Here is a 16,188-nt window from a genome sequence, read left to right as displayed (position 1 = left end):
AAATTGGCTACATTGGCTATATTTCAATGCCACCATTTTGGTTGACACTTTAGCAGAATACCCCGCCACCCCGGACGATCATAGCCAGGTACAGGTCAAAGTGTCACACTCTTCTCAAGGGATTTTCACCCGTGTACCCCGCAACCAGTTATTCCAGGGGTCGTTTTTTTTTATAAGAGTGGGGGTATTCTACAATTAATCCGAAACTTACGAGGCAAAGGGCTGGATGCAGTCTAGTCGGAAACACGTGTTCGCAGGCCATTTGAGCGAGTGTACAACATTTCTGCTGTACTCGTCAAGCTTTGAGAGTTCGGTTGAGCGGCAAGGTTAATTTCCTCAGAAACCTTGTTTTTAGTGCTGAGGCGATAATTCGTCGCTCATTCTGTTGGCTGATCTCTATGAAATTTTTGACAAGAAAACCTAGACCTTGCCTAATCTACACTGTAATTATGGGCCTAACTATGCAGAGTCTATGCGCAAAATTGTGTACAAGAAGACGCATGCGTTAGTTATGGCTCTTTTTAACAAAACGTTATTACAGGGTTATGTCAAATTCAAATTTGCAGCATGATGTAAACTTGTGAAATTTTCCACACTATGTATTTAGGTGGCTGGGGCAAACTGGCAAAGCAAGGGGAAAGGCAGTTAAAAAAATCCAAAAGGAAAAGCCACTAGAGATACGACAGGAATCAAGGTAGGTTGCCTACTGAATTGGCCCCAGATGCAGGTAGACTGTGGACAACCAATGAAAGGTACGTAGGCCTACTTCTTACCCACAAATGTGCTCCTGAGCCTTAGGTTGGAATTTAGCATGGTCAAGACTGGAATGACAAACAACAGTGGACTCGCATAAAGAGCTTTTATAAAAAAAAATGCTTGAAAGTTGGTATAATGGAGATTTTATAGAAGACTATTAAAGAATTCACCAACTCATGAGTGAAAGAATGCTATGCAGTTTGGGGTGGAGTTTGATGGAAAATCTGAGGTGGGTTTTGAGGCTCTGCTTTGAGCAACTTATACTTGAAATAATTTTTTAACCCTAACACTCCTCAATCCTTCACCTGTTGGACGACTGAGGACTGTTACGGTTAATGTACTGTCCAATGCAGTTACGTCACCCTTTCTAAAAACACACCACACAACGGCAATAAACACACAAAGACAGCCCAAATCTGAAATATGTATGCCCAACATGAAAATGTTTATAAGCCATAATTGTTAACAGGAGCTGATTAATTTCAATGGATACATTTGAGTTAATACATTTGAGTTAATAGTTCAAATTTTCACACATTCTTTACACCATTTGGTAACAGAATACCTTGAAGCTAAAGAACGTAATCTGGCAACCTCAGTTACAAGACATTACTGAAAAGGTAGTCAGGGTACGGCAATTGTGTGCGCATGTCAGTGATGTCACACATGCTTAACCGTCTTTGACTGAGCCCACATTTTGGCAACTAGTATAAATGACCTGTTGGTCTAGGAAGCACTAGACAATGCCCCCAATTTCCGTCACTGAATTAGTCCATACACAGACATAAGATCACACATAACACGTGGTTAGGTATTGTAATTTCAAGTCCTCGTAAAGCTTTTTAAAGATTGGTACAATGTCATTGTAATTGTCAAATATGTCAAGAAAAGATGCTTACACTAGAATAATGTATTCATGATGATGTTTCTATGTCATAAATATTGAAGATTTAGTCAACAGTATTTAGTCAAAAAACAACTTAACAGAGGTACAACACGGTATCTAGTACATGTAAATTTCCAAAAGTAAACGTAACCCTGAATAGATAACTTTAAACTGACTGCACCTACATTAAAATGGATACGGAGATGTCTTACAGCAAATGTAATTAAAATAAGATAAATTTACCAATCTAAACTTACTTTCTGTTCACTTAAAAAGTATGTATAAGAGTGTGAATAAATATGAGCTAGTCACAGTGAAGCGGGGGGAAGAATGTTTCATTCCTTTTCAACCAACACGTTTAATACCCAAATATTTAAAATAAACTACAATCACAGTTCTTTTGTATGAAACATATAAAATTAAAAGGAACAACCCGTTTGTAGGCTTCCAAAGTTGTGGGATTAAAGAGGGTGTGGAGAATACATAAATTTATTCAGAACTCAACGGAACAGAAATTCAAAGACACAAATAACATCACCATTACCATACAAGCATATAACCTTAAACCTTCATTAAAAACATAAATGGTATAACTGTTTGGATACAAAATATCGAGAATACAAACAACTAAAATTGTCTTGTACATTGGGCAGATATGTGATAACTTATCTGGTGAAAAATACAAAGAAAAAGGTATAAGCGTTAGTTTACCAAAATTTCCAACATTATGCTGTGTTAATATCTTTCACTTACAGTACAATTTGTATAATTTTTCTTTAATTTTCTTCAGTATTTTACAGAGTAAAATTGAAGCTATTTCTACCTTATTTCTGGCAATAGAGTCCACAATGATTGTCAAGTAGAATTTCTGGCAATGTACATGTATAGGCCTGTTTATATCAAGTAGAGAGTACATTAAGCTCTTTTTAACAATCTCACAGCTTTTTGAATGCTTTCGGAACATGATCACGACTTCAAGTCTTCAATACAGTTAATTTTTTTTCTGAAGCTTAAACATTCCCATACATTTTTAAGTCTGTAACAGTTTGGAATCTACATGTATATAAAGCCAAGATGTCAATGTGCAAATGTACATGTACAATGCTATAGGACGCACAGAAACCATCTACACGTTATATATTCAATGAAGCAGCAGTATACTTTGTAAGTTTGTTAGTGTTATGAGGTGTCGATAGCATTGTATATGAGGTGTTGATGGCAGTGTCCATTTGTTTTTGATCAATGAGGTACAACCCCTCACACACATATACCTGTGTGAGGTTCTCCATTCCTGAAACAGAATCTCAGATGCCAAATCGCTGTGGTGCTGGCAAATTCAAATCCTATAATTCTGCTGAGTATAACCTCTCCCAGATTTTTTGTAGTCGTGCATGTGCAATCATTTAGATAAATAATTTGCTCCTTTCTCTTCAACTGTGAGAGGTTTGAGGTTGTGAGCCAAGCTCCAACTTCATCTTGTATAGAGGAGAAACCACATGCACCTGTTGTTTATACCACCAGGTACGAATTTATATGGGAAAATGTGACTAAAACACCTCAAAAACACCGATTGGATCCTCCCTTTTGAGTGTATTTCCTGTGAGAGGAAAGCAACATGCACGATGCCAGAGTTATTTCTGCAAGCAGAGTTGGTGTTTTGTTGAAAGTAATCAGGAACCTCAAGAGTCATTACATGGCATTACATGAATGTACAGACCGGATGAATGTTTTTCACATGCATTATCTGGCTTCACTTTTGTTTCTGTGAGCATGGTATACGTACATATGCACGCAGACGTCTGTGCAAACACACCAAGACGGAATATTACGTTCACTTCCCAACCTTTAGTATAATGGAGAAGCCACAATGATTTACTACCAAGCTATCACTGGAGTTTGCAAACAGACACGTGACATTTTCAACTGGCCCAGGTACTCCACCAGGCTTTGCATTGATAATTTTTTTTTTTCACTCTTAAAAATCACACTCCATTATTCTTTATTCATACACTGTTTTCCATAAAATATGAACATGATAAGTGGCACAGAGATTGACTTAGAACTGTCAGGACTCGACACCAAGTAGTTTTAATTCAGTTGATTTAACTCTACGAATGGCAAGCTTTGTCTCAAGACACCTGCATCACAGCTGTAGCAACTTTGTTTGCTTCGACAGTTCATCTATGTCACATCATATATCGATTACAAAGATTATTGAATAAATTTGTGTTACATCATGTGAAATAATGCACATCTTACGGATGTTGGAAGTAATGAGCAAACTCGCATTCACATAAAAATACCAGTTATACTGGCATGTCAAAGTTTTATGTTTTGGTCAAAAATATTGTAACAATGACTCAGTGTAAAAAGGACAGTCAGTACTGCAAACAATTATTATTTTTAGGTCAGAGTGTATTATGATGGTAAATCACGAAATGATAAAATTTTACCCAAACCTGAAATGAAACCTGTGAGATAAACAAAACAGTTCATTTTGCAATCATGTCGAATCACAATTTTTAAGACTACGTTTGTCATATCGGGTTAATGACCTCCTAACTTCATTTCAAGAGCTTTACCTTACTGTATAGGCCACTTAGACAATTCAATATTTTTGCCACTGGGTATGCTTTTGGGTTGGAGCAAAACTGATGGCTAGCGAAAAGAAGTTCAAAGAAACATTTGGGTACATTCTGGCCCAAACTGTATCTTAATGAATTACATTGTAAAAGTAAGCCTTAGAAAAATGATACAGAAATATTCATCATTAAATAATTACTATTCATTTTCAACCATGAATACTAATCAATCTGCTCGTGTGTAAAGGTATACATTTAATGAATGGATATTTGGTAACCTTGTTATTATTAATGGCATGAATATTCAACACCCTCTTCTGGGATCATGTACTAAAGGTAAATGGGAAAACTCAATCACCCGGAACACTGATCAACCTAACAGAAACACCTGCAATGAATATTTTAATTCACTGAAAGTGGCAAAATGCAAAATAACTCTCCGCTGCCTGTGCATGAATATTGCTAACGTAGTTTAAAGAATATCCAACTAAAATATGCTACCAAATACACATCAGTAACATTTTATTTCATGTAACGAATTAATTGCATAGAACTGGCTTTAAATCTTTATATACAAAGTAAGTTGTACCAATTGTAAACATACAAGTTTACATAAAAATCCACTGTAGATGAAAAAAAAACATTTCACATATAAACAAACTTTATTCAACCCATCAACGTATATACAGTAAGCATCTAAAAATCAGTAAACATATAAATAACCATGTTTATGCTTATGCTTAGTGTCTGAATACATTTAAACAACATCAACAAGAGTTAGAGGGACAATTTAAAATGCTGCTTTAAACAATACTGGGTGCATAACCCAGTTTTGGATATGTGAATTCTTTCATGGTTGGCAAATCTGTTAAAATGACTTCTTTACATGAAAAGTTTAGCAAATAAATACAGTTGAGCCCTATCAGACACTGTAAATCACAGAATCGTGCTGGGCCTAGCAAGGTTCGATCATTAAAGGCACAGTATGCAGCTTGTCGTGTTCCTCCTGAAACAAACAAGCATTTATTAACATATACTGAGGGTAATTTTACCTAACAATTTGACAAGCTGCTCACTAGCTTGTATTGAACCAAACATTACGTTAATTGATATTTTAGCCACTTAGTTCTATAAAATGCCGAGCTTCACATCCATGGAAAGTGTAACTTTGCAAGGAGTGGAATCCAGCATCTGGCTTTGACTTTCTGAATTCAACTTCCTGAATTCTTGCTGAGACTTGGGTTGACACTAGGCTTTAGCCGCAAAATAAACCTATGTATTTTTCTTTGAAATTTTGAAATGAGAGCCTTGTACACTTGGCCACCGCCGAAGCCTTCATTTGGCTTATTTACGAGAACAAAACAAAATGGTGGTAGTGCCAAAGCTGTGATCAAAGTCTCACATGCACATGCAAAGCCTCTTCATGTAATTCATGTTATTGTAATTAATGCATGCTTTTGACAGAAACAAAATTTGGCTGATTTAGAACGTCTAAGAAAATGTGTATTTGGTTTGGGATAAGTAACATGCTGGCATCCGTGGCTTTGCTACGCTTTATGAATTGGAGACCTTTTGGGGGGGGGGTGTATTTATTCTAAGTCGCTTAAAGCCATGATGTGTTGTAAAACAACCTGCACATTAGCCTTGAAGTCCATGTTTATGCTTCTGGGCATTGTTTTACTTACAGTTTTTTTACAGCAGAGTAGCCGGGATTCTGAGCACAGGGCGGGGGGCTTCATGTTAAAGAGGGGGAGGGGCTGACTGGATGTTGGACATATACATGTGCATGTATGCCTCCCCCTTAGCCACGCCCCTGTCAAAATTTTCTGTATCTTTTGGTCGAATAAATAAGACCCTCACTGCAAATCCTAATGCATGTAAATTTCATAACACTACAATATTACCATGCCCCCTTTCTGTGCATGCATCAAACTGTGTAGTCATTCTCCAAAAAAAGAAAGGGAAAATGGAAAACAAATTAAAAGCAAGGGATGCCTTGTTAGAATGATTGCCTGTGGGGAATGACATCACCATGGTCACCTCATGCATAAAGAGCAGTTGCTCAGCGATTTTATGCGAGATGTCTGTCGTCCTTAACCCGGGTCTCCATCAGGAGAGTGGAACTGACGACGCCGCGCTGTGCTACACTGCACTGGCGAGGGGGCCACATTTAGGGCAAGTATGATATCAAGCACGATGAATAAATCATGCGCTTGTGTTGTAATGTGCTGTCGAGGGAGCAAAGTACTGATGTCATGCCCTCCGTAGGGATTACGGCTCGCCACGGTCGATTCTATCAGGGGAAGAGAACCAGTTCCGTCCAAGAAGAGAGAACCCTGAGTGCAAGACCATTTTGTCTCGTGACATGTGCATGTACATGTGAGCATGATTGTATTAAAAGTAATTAAGAAATTGTGAAATGATAAAACCATACTGGTATATGTACCAGTACATGTACATCGTATTCAACAGGATATATAGAAATGAGGCCTAGGCCTACAGACTTGGTTTCTGAATTCAGTGCTTTTACTTTATGTGCATGCAAGCAAAGGACAGGCCCAGCTCAAACCTCTTGTCAAAATATTCCCCCCCCCCCAAAAAAAAATATGGATTTGTTTAAATTAAAAAACTCACACCTCCAACATCCACCTGTTCATTCTGTTTTAGAGGTCCCAATATAATTAAATGAGGCAGATTTAATTGTGTAGATGTACATGTATGTTCAAAACTCCTGGCTGGCATTTTAGTACTGCTTTTGAAAGATTATCTACCTGCTGCCAAACCTCCTAAATAAGAAATGGCAAGTTTTTGTGATTACTGCTACATTTGGGCAAGGATACCCTACGAGTATATGCATAATTGATTTTCCTTTTTCACAGACACTATTTCACAGTTCAAAGTTATTTTGTTTGCTATGTGTAGTTGGGAGGCAAGAACATAAAAACATGCACCCTTAAAAAAAACCCAGGAAAAAACTGGGTATTTTCTTTCATCATGCATGAGACAGGGCAGTTTGCTTATATTTTTTACCTCTCCATAAGTGACACTTCTTGTAATAGCACCTCTTGCCTTTCATTTCCTTCAACAGACCGGAAGGAGATCCGTAAACGAGCTTGTGAGGTTGATGATTTTCAGGTGCAGACTGTCCAGGTACTGATGAGTTGAATTCACCATCAATGCAATCGGGGGATGTTTGAAGTGAAGTGCACATCAGTGTTCAAAGAGGCTGCTGGCTGTTGCCATGGAGATGGGCATCTCATTGTAGGAGGCGCAGCAACTGTTGTCGTCATCCACCTATTAAACTGAAAATTGGGTAAACAGTAACAATCCAGCTAGTAGGGGTGGAACATGGATCAGACGAGACCAGAATATTATACGAGTGATGAAAAAGGTTAAGGGACGTTGGGAAGATGCAGGGGAGGTCAGCTGAAGAGACAGGATGAGGTGGAGCTATACATGTACATGGGCCAGTGAATAAAGAAAGAGATTCTTGTCTACAACAACGTCCTTTTAACTCTTCTTAATACCAGTTGTTGAAGTTTCCTTGTCTTCATCCAGCAAAAGTGGTTACCGAAGAAAATATTTGATGAGCAAAATATGTACATGTACAGGAATCTCAAGATCAATCTTAAAGAGGTTGACATTTTTTGAACTTCCCCTTTGCCTGTTTAGACATACATGTGTAAACCTCTCCAAGAGGTGCCACTGGGGAAGAAGGTGCTTATTTGTAGTTCGTTGGGTGCCCAGCAGAAGGGCATAAGCGCACTTCGGCCCTTTCGCTGGGAAGCATGATCACAGCAGAAAAAATGTTCCTGGCAAAAGGGCGTAAGAAATACATTCTCTTTTAGTAAAAACAGATATAATTTACGACAAAATCAACCTGGGCTGTACAAAATGCAACCTTTGAACAGCTTATTAAAGGACTTGGGCTTTTTTTCTTTTTACTTTTTGCCTAGAATTTTCATGTCATTAAAATACAATAGTTGCATACTTTCGGCCTTTTGCCGCGAAAAGTTTTTCTGCTGTGATCATGCTTCCCGGCAAAAGGGCCTAAGCGCTTACGCCCTTCTGCCGGGCACACGAGAAGTTCATGAGAAATGTGCACGCAGAATTAGAGTGGAGGGAGGAATACTACAGAAAAGCCTTTGTTCAAAAGTTACAAATGCAGCTGGAAACAACATAGGTGTCTATGTTAGCGGTCACAGCCATTTCCCATAGGTGCATGTGTTAGTCACAGCCACAGCCAGTAAATCAGACACAGCCTACAAAAGTGGGTTAATTCAGGAGAGATGTGGTTCGTAAATACAAGATGGTGCTTGAGGGGAAAAGTGCAGAATGATTAACTCTGAGGCGCCGACTTATGTCGTGAATCATGCCTTAAACCTTGAGTCCAATGTCCAATGGATTACTGCGAATGTAAAATGAAGTCGTATCACCACTGCTGCTTCTCAAAACACAGCCTTGTTTCTGCCTACTGGTTCTAGCTTCTGAAATTTTAGGTTTGGATTGTGGAGATACTTGCCAAACATTGGCATCAGAACTTCCAGCATGATCACAGCAGAAAAAAGTTCCCGGCAAAAAGGGCGTAAGAAACACTCATTATTTAAAAAAAAAACTCATAAATTTACTCCCAAATCAACACAGGCTGTACAAAAAAACCACCTTTAAACAACCTACTAAACAACTTGGGAAAAACGTTTTTGAACTTTACGCAAAGAAATCTTTATATTTCATAAAAATAAAATAGTTGCATACATATTTCCTTTTGCCGGGAAAATGTTTTTGCAGTGATCATGCTTCCTAACAAAAGGGCCTAAGCGCTTACGGCCCTTCTTCCCGGCACACAACGATTTATACATCTGATCCTTTTGGAGATGAATCGTGGGTTGGGAAAAAAAGCAAAGTTTGCAGAATAACCTACATGTACCGTGTACCTACACAACACTACATCCAAATGTCACGGCGATGGCTGAAGCCACTGAGATCAACAGCCGGTGCCCATCGACATGTTGTATGACTGGTCACAACCAATTGATGTGGATACCACTTACTAGAAATTAAATTTGAATTGACCTTGGTTTAACAAGCCGCCTTATTTCAAATTCAAGTGGGCAAAGGGTTTTCATTAGAATGCAGATTATCACAACTGGACTCGATATCCCTTATGACTCAAACATTAACTGACATAAGATTTACATCCAAAGATGAAAAGAAATTATTTCAATTCCTAAAGTGTCAAGCTATTAGGGTCAAAACAGGGATAAAATGCCAGATTTACAATTTTTCTTAAATATCCCAGTGCTTTGTGGAGTGAATAGAATACCAATGTGTCGTTTTAGGCAATAAATGTCTCCTCCATCCAATGTGTGTAAATATGTCATTCTCACCATATTGATCAGAGGGAACATTTTTTTCCCTCTTGGAAGTTTGGCAGGCATCTTTTACCCGGGTCTTGGGGTAAAAATGCCTGATCAAAATAAATTCTTCAGCAAATATTAAAATCGATTGAAATATTTATTCATTTATCATTTTAAAATTAATCTACAATTAAAGAATAATAAAAATACCCTGTTTTTTAAAGTAATAAACTGATAACCACAGCTGCACCTTTGAAGGTCATTTAAAAATTGTATTCTTTGCTTCGGTTTAAATTTATATGCTGGTACTTGTCAGCAATGTTTTATTTAGTAATGTATCGAGGTGTATTTAGTACTTTCTCTTAAAATAATGGATGCAAAGAAATGGTCACCAGTTAAAAGAGAATTCGCCTCATGAGAAGAATAACTCAAATGTCAGGTACTCATGTTCAACCACATTTTAAAATCTTCGAAAGGTTATTCCTCAAAAACAATGCCTTATGTTGCCAGCTCAAGTCACAGATACTGTCCATGTACACGTCTGAGAGGACTGAATAAATTCTAGCGATGGATACAAGGGGCTAATGGCAGTGGAATGCCGCCGGGAAGAGATTCTCCGCACGGGGACAGTCTGCCACCAATTACATTCCCCCCGTGCAATCGGAGACATTTCAAAATGTCAACCCGCCAGTGTTTGTTGATGTGCGCTGTGTTTTGGGTGTGCGGAGCAGTGTGTTTGTACCCACACTGTACTCTTCCCTGCACTGCTAGATTCTGTCTTATCAATTACTTACAATGACACATGTATACAACAGACGTGCGCGCACATGGCACATACAGGCATACCCACAATTATAATTTTCCATGCCCGTCATACACGTACACTGCATGAAAGGCACTGCAGTTTCAGAGATGACTTCTAAAGTTGAAATGAAAACCCCAAACAAGATCAATTTCACCTCTGGTTGGAAACAGAAATTCTTAAAAATTCAATTTTTCTCACGACATACAGTACCAGCAGTTTCTTGACTTAAACCCCTTAACCCTAACCCCCTAGGGTGTATGTAAAATCGTATTAAAATTGGAGAATTTGGGACTGTTAGGGTTAAGTTGCACTATATGTATGTACGTATTTACTGAAACAGTTGGCAATAAATTCTGCTGTACAAGAGGTACAAGGAAGTTGTTGAATTTTTCTCGTAAATCATTTAAATTTCAACATTTTCCCAACTTTATACGTCTCTTTGCCTCAATTAAGTCACAGGCTGAAATTCGTCATTATACTTATCAGTACATGGAGAGCTGTAAATGTGAAGGTTACACATTACATGTCCAAACTCCTTGACAACAAATGGAATAATGGAAGATGAACCCATCCGTAATTTTTAATTACTGGGGATATTAAACATGAATTCACTCAGAGTACATGTAATTTGCCAGGTGCAAATTTACATTACTGCTTCCGTACCTTTGCACCTAAACATGACAAATAAGATTTCCACCACCGAGAGTCAAGTGAATTGAGCCCTATTTCACTTCGTAAGAACTGATACTCCTCGGCAGTAAAGGCTTAATTTGCACAGCGCATTTCTACTGAAAAGTTGTTTTATTGCAGACAAGAAAATGGTCTGACAAGAAAGAGATGGTGTTGTTTAGAATGATGAGGTGACTGAGTGGTCTTATCATTCCGACTTATCAACCTGTCTAGAGTTAATGGCCACAGCGGAAAAGCAAACTCCAGACACTGAGGGCGGAGCTCATCAATAAACTAAACCACAGAGCAAGAGCAATGCCGGTAACAGTAGATGTACAGGAGGTCTGTGGCAACACCAGGCTTGGCTGATCAAGCCCAAGGTTGTCACTCAAGTCGCCCTTTGATTAGCACCTTCTAAACAAATTCCCTGCCATGTCTGTACTGTGTATGCACATCTGGTAACTACCTGGTTATTTTCCAACTGTAGTTTTCAACTTGTCAAGTTCAAACAGAAAAGTCAAAACCTTTTACATACAAAACCTCCAATTTTATAAAACAGTTAACTTTTCCTTACTGGAAAACATTTTATGAGCTCTCATGAATTGAGAGCAAAGTGGTAAGACCTTGCCTTATGGTTTACACTCATAACTGATCAACATCAGAGAATTCCCAATAAGGCAATAAAACAGGTGAGTGAACAACCATATGTTGCCAAGGAACCACAGGTACAATAGGTGTGAGGCTGCCCAAAAATGATAATTTGTTTGACCACAATTTTGGAGGAAAAAAATTACCGTGCAGTCAGGCGTCTCCATCAGATCATCACCTTCACGATTCATTGACAATTTGCGAGGTCGAGTGAATTGAAAAATTTTACATGTATTTACACACGCAAAAGAAAATGCCGGTATCTACATGTACATGTACAGGCATTCACCGTGTTCAGGGGACAAGTTCTTTTGTTAGGGAAATTTGAACCGAGTTGTGGGGTCATTTCTGAGTCCCCACAAAATACATGTCGGTGAAACGTCGAGTGTATGTCCCCACAACTACGGTGCCTGGAGTCTCTGTACCTTGACTACACACGTGCTATGCTTTAAAGAACCACTTCAACTAAGGAAGTACCTGTCTATCCTTGGTAGTCACTGAATTGTTTGAAGCTGAAACTTAATTAGGTCACTACCTGTCCTCACCTCATGCAGTTATATCATGCATTAACAGGTGCTCCTATGTACAACGTACACGTACCTCTTAACTCAACCCATCACACCACAGAAAAGGCCCATGAGGGCTAAAGGCAACCAGTGACATCTCAGAAACTGAAAGGCATAGCCTACATGTACATGAACCTTGTAAGGTTCGGCACACCATGACCATTTCCCACATCACTGGGCACCTCCTTTCCCCAGCTTCAATTATTTTGCACATCTCTGACTTTGGATTTCATATCTTTGGTTACAGTAGCAGCAGTCCATGCGGACACATTTACACACATAAAAGACAACGCCAGGAATATAAATTTAGAATTCACGGTCTTCATATGGATCCAAAGCGAAGGGTAAAAATCGAAACTGCCTGAAAAAAGTTCCAAAAGGCCCGATGTGCAAATGGTGCTTTATTATACATGTAGCTTTAATCAGCTAAACAGGGAGAAGACTGGGAAGATAATCATGACACGTGGCATGGCAACCTTTCATTAATTCTCCGAATCCATGACCGTGCTGCCTGTAACGCTGTCCCATAATCCAGTCTGCCCCCCTCACCCCAGCTAACCGCTAGGTATGTTTATAGAGACTGTTGCTTACAGCTCTCGCATGCACTGCCCTGAATAGCAGCAATAGGTTCTGGACACAGCCCCACCCGACAACGCATCCTGCTCCTAATCATACATGTATGAGCCGCAGCAAACAAACAGATTTAGCAGAAATCTCGCACAAGCAGTCCAGTAAAATAGTAACAGTCGGGGGAGAGGAGTTGTACACACATTTACAAGATAGTAAATGTACATGAATGTGATCCTACATTGAAGACCTCCCCAATGCCCATCCCTACTCCACAAAACCAGTGCTGTACATGTACCCGGTACATGTAATTAAATGCATCACCAGTCCCTGCAAGGACATCATAAGGTCACCGTGAGCTATCCAATCTTAAGCCAAATCACGGGCTATTCAAAACAACCGTGACACAGCACACCCTTCTCGCTGGTCACCCTTTAACTTACAGGTGTAGAAGTCTTAGGAAAGGACTGAACGTTACTCTGAGAAATGCCATATTTGGAACGCTTGCCCATTCTAGATGTTTTCTGTTCATTTTGAATACATGCACATGTATCTCTGGCCGTCCTTGATAACTTGTGCACTGCACTTCTGCCTCTGGTTTTTCACGGACAGATAAACATCTGAAAACCGTTTAAATGAAAACCTCATGTAGGTGAACTGTGGCAAGTCCTCATGCTAAAAAGGAACAAGATTCTAGTTTTGAATCCACATGTTATTAACAGAGAGAAAAAGCTCAAGTTGCACTTCATTGTTATAGGAAAAAAGACAGTCACTTGAGGGACTTTTAGGCAGAGTTGGCTAAAGAGTGAAAAAACATTTACAAAACAAACAAACAAAAATGTCTGCGTAAATATTCCACCAAAACTACCGCACTATGCCAATGCCAGTCTTGCCCGGTGAGCTATTCCGCCCCCACTATGCTAAGTAATATTTCCCAGCTCCTTACATTATTCACAGCCGACAAGTGGCCACTTTGGGACGTTTGATTGAAGGTTGGTTTTACTAAAGTGCTCATTGCAATTCAGTGGAGACTGATCATGTTGATTAAGAGGAATATGCGGCCCTGACAGAGAAATTCTATGTTTACTGTCCTTTCCCACCAGGTATATCAAAAAACCTGAATGAATTTACGGCACAGAAATACACAAGATGTGGGTACAGGTACATGTACATTACCGTACCAATTTGTTTGGCAGGAGGGAGGATAATGCTGAAGGATAAACTTGGAGCAACTGAATTCAAAATGACAGAAAAGGCCTCCAGGGAAGGAGATAAATATTTTAGGATATCAGAAAGAAATAACTACATATGCTGGACTTCTCGATGAAGCACCGCTAGTCAACGAGTAATTTTGGCTGCAACCTGTATCAAGAGCCTGAAAGATTATTAGCATACATATACATGTACATGTATATTGCCTCGTACACCTCAACACTATACATGTCGTATGCACTCTCGTAGATTATTTTCATAAGCTGGATGCATCTTTGTGGATAGTTTACTGTTTCATTGCTTAGGTTTAGTTTCTATTTGTCTCGGTACGATTACATGTACATGTGCCTGCTTGGTGTTGAATTCCAAGATAGCGTGACAATAATAAAATAAACTTAAACAGTGGTCCAGGCACAGAAAGGAACAAAACTGCAATATCAAAAGGCTAGACGAATTCCAAAAGAGTTCTGCACAGTGTGGACTCAAACTGACATGCACGCACCAGTACCAAGTATCAAGTCACTGTATACCTGGATGCAGCACCGTAACTTGTTAACCTCAGTGCCCTATTGGTGATTTTAATCACACATTGGGAACAGGAAAGGGGTAAAAAAACAGGTACAATGTACAAGTAAACTAGATAGGTTTGCAGTAGCAACATGGATATGCCTCTTTCTTGAGTACTGTATGGGGGGTTCTGAAGAGACCTGGTGGTACTCCATGTTTCGGACAGTGCGCTCTGTCCGTCGTCAGGAGACTGCAGAGGGTCCAGTGATGAGGCAGCTATATGGCGTGAAGAGGAAAGTGAGGTGTACATGTGGAGAGGATGCTGACTCTGGATTGAACCGGGGGGCGTTGGATCCAGAGTTAGCAGCCTAACTGCCCTCTACACCCCATATAAGGTGCCTCAATCACTGGACCCCCCCGCTGCCTCATCACTGGACCCTCTGCAGTCTTCTGACCATGTTGAGTACCACCGGTTCTTTTCAGAACCCCACGTACAAAAAAGAGATATATCCATGGTGCTGCCGTAAACCTATCCAGTTTACTTGCTACCTTCACTATGAAAAGCTTCAAATCCCAATGTACAATGTACATCGTAGATGCACATGATATGTACTGGTAATACCCAAAATCCCAACTGGTACGGGTAGTGTAGTTGTGGGCACTCCACACACAAGCTTTAATAAGCCTTTTTGTATGTTTTTTTTAACTGAGGTCATTCTCAACCTGACATCTACCGGTATGTCCTGAGAAATGACACTTTCCTCATTTGCATGCTTATTGCTCTACAAACATGCACCCTCTCTAAACACACAAAAACAGTGAAAAAAAGATTGATTTGATATCCTTACTCAAGAATGACCACTGTGAAAAAAGATTGATTTGATATCCTTACTCAAGAATGACCACTGCTCAATGGGCAGTGACCTCAAGATACTACAATGTGCATGTAGTAAGTCCCCTGCTGCAGTACACCTTGATGTGGTTGGGTACTATGTGCCTCAGGTTCCTGATGTCAAGAGACATGGCTCAGTTCAGTCACCTAGAAGAAAAAAAGTCACAATTAATGGAAAAGAACATGTACATGTACCCCGGTAGATGGTATCAGCAGGGAAAAAATGACTGCTATATGACAATAACCACCGCACCAGGGGAAAAAAACATCTCCAAACAGTGCGCTTCAAATATGTATAAGAAAAAAACTCCCCAACAGAAAAAAAATAAGATACATGTACATGTACAGTAATTAAAAAGTGATATTGTGTATTTAAATAACATTGTACGATGTACCCCGGTAGGAATGCCAGGGTTGCCCACAGAAAACTGCTTTATAAACTCACAGAGATAAAGAAGATTACAAAGATCAAGACTATAACTGACTTGATCTAATTTGGTCTTGGTCTAAATTCATCTTACTGGTACACACACACAGGAGGGACAATATCCTACGCAGCCTCAGAAATCCTCCTCAGAAATCCTCCGTATGTACATGTAATTGATGCTGTGTGTGATGTGAGCAGGGCTTAATTAAGATTGTCCACTGGAGCATACAGGGAGATTTTCATGACCCACTTGGTCAAATGGAGGCTGCTTCAGATGATTGCATCCTTGAGGTGGGCACCATGAGGGGTGGGAT

The 16,188-nt window shown here is 39.4% G+C and overlaps 1 protein-coding gene and 1 long non-coding RNA gene across 7 annotated transcripts in view; one reads left to right on the top strand and one right to left on the bottom strand.

The window, feature by feature from the left end:
* Positions 1-34: 34 nt before the first annotated feature.
* Positions 35-7,444, top strand: LOC147795922 (uncharacterized). Its single transcript, XR_015423498.1, has 3 exons — positions 35-88; positions 608-694; positions 7,313-7,444. It is a non-coding gene; the product is annotated as an uncharacterized LOC147795922 (long non-coding RNA).
* LOC110975008 (potassium voltage-gated channel subfamily A member 1-like) overlaps positions 1,174-16,188 on the bottom strand; it is a 52,845-nt gene continuing 37,830 nt past the window's right edge. For 3 of the 6 annotated variants that reach the window (XM_087130564.1, XM_087130562.1, XM_087130563.1), the window contains 2 exons: positions 15,448-15,594; positions 1,174-7,526 (listed from right to left, as the gene is read on the bottom strand). The gene's annotated coding sequence lies outside the window, so the exon portion shown is untranslated. The remainder of the gene's footprint in view (positions 7,527-15,447; positions 15,595-16,188) is intronic. The other 3 variants (XM_087130566.1, XM_022227054.2, XM_087130565.1) reach the window with 2 other exon arrangements.

Source organism: Acanthaster planci, linkage group LG20, assembly GCF_054643075.1.
Source record: "Acanthaster planci isolate LZ-2023a linkage group LG20, COTS_SCS, whole genome shotgun sequence".
NCBI classification, from domain to species: domain Eukaryota; kingdom Metazoa; phylum Echinodermata; class Asteroidea; order Valvatida; family Acanthasteridae; genus Acanthaster; species Acanthaster planci.
Note: the sequence above shows the minus strand (reverse complement) of the source record. Positions and strands in the feature narration are given on the sequence as shown.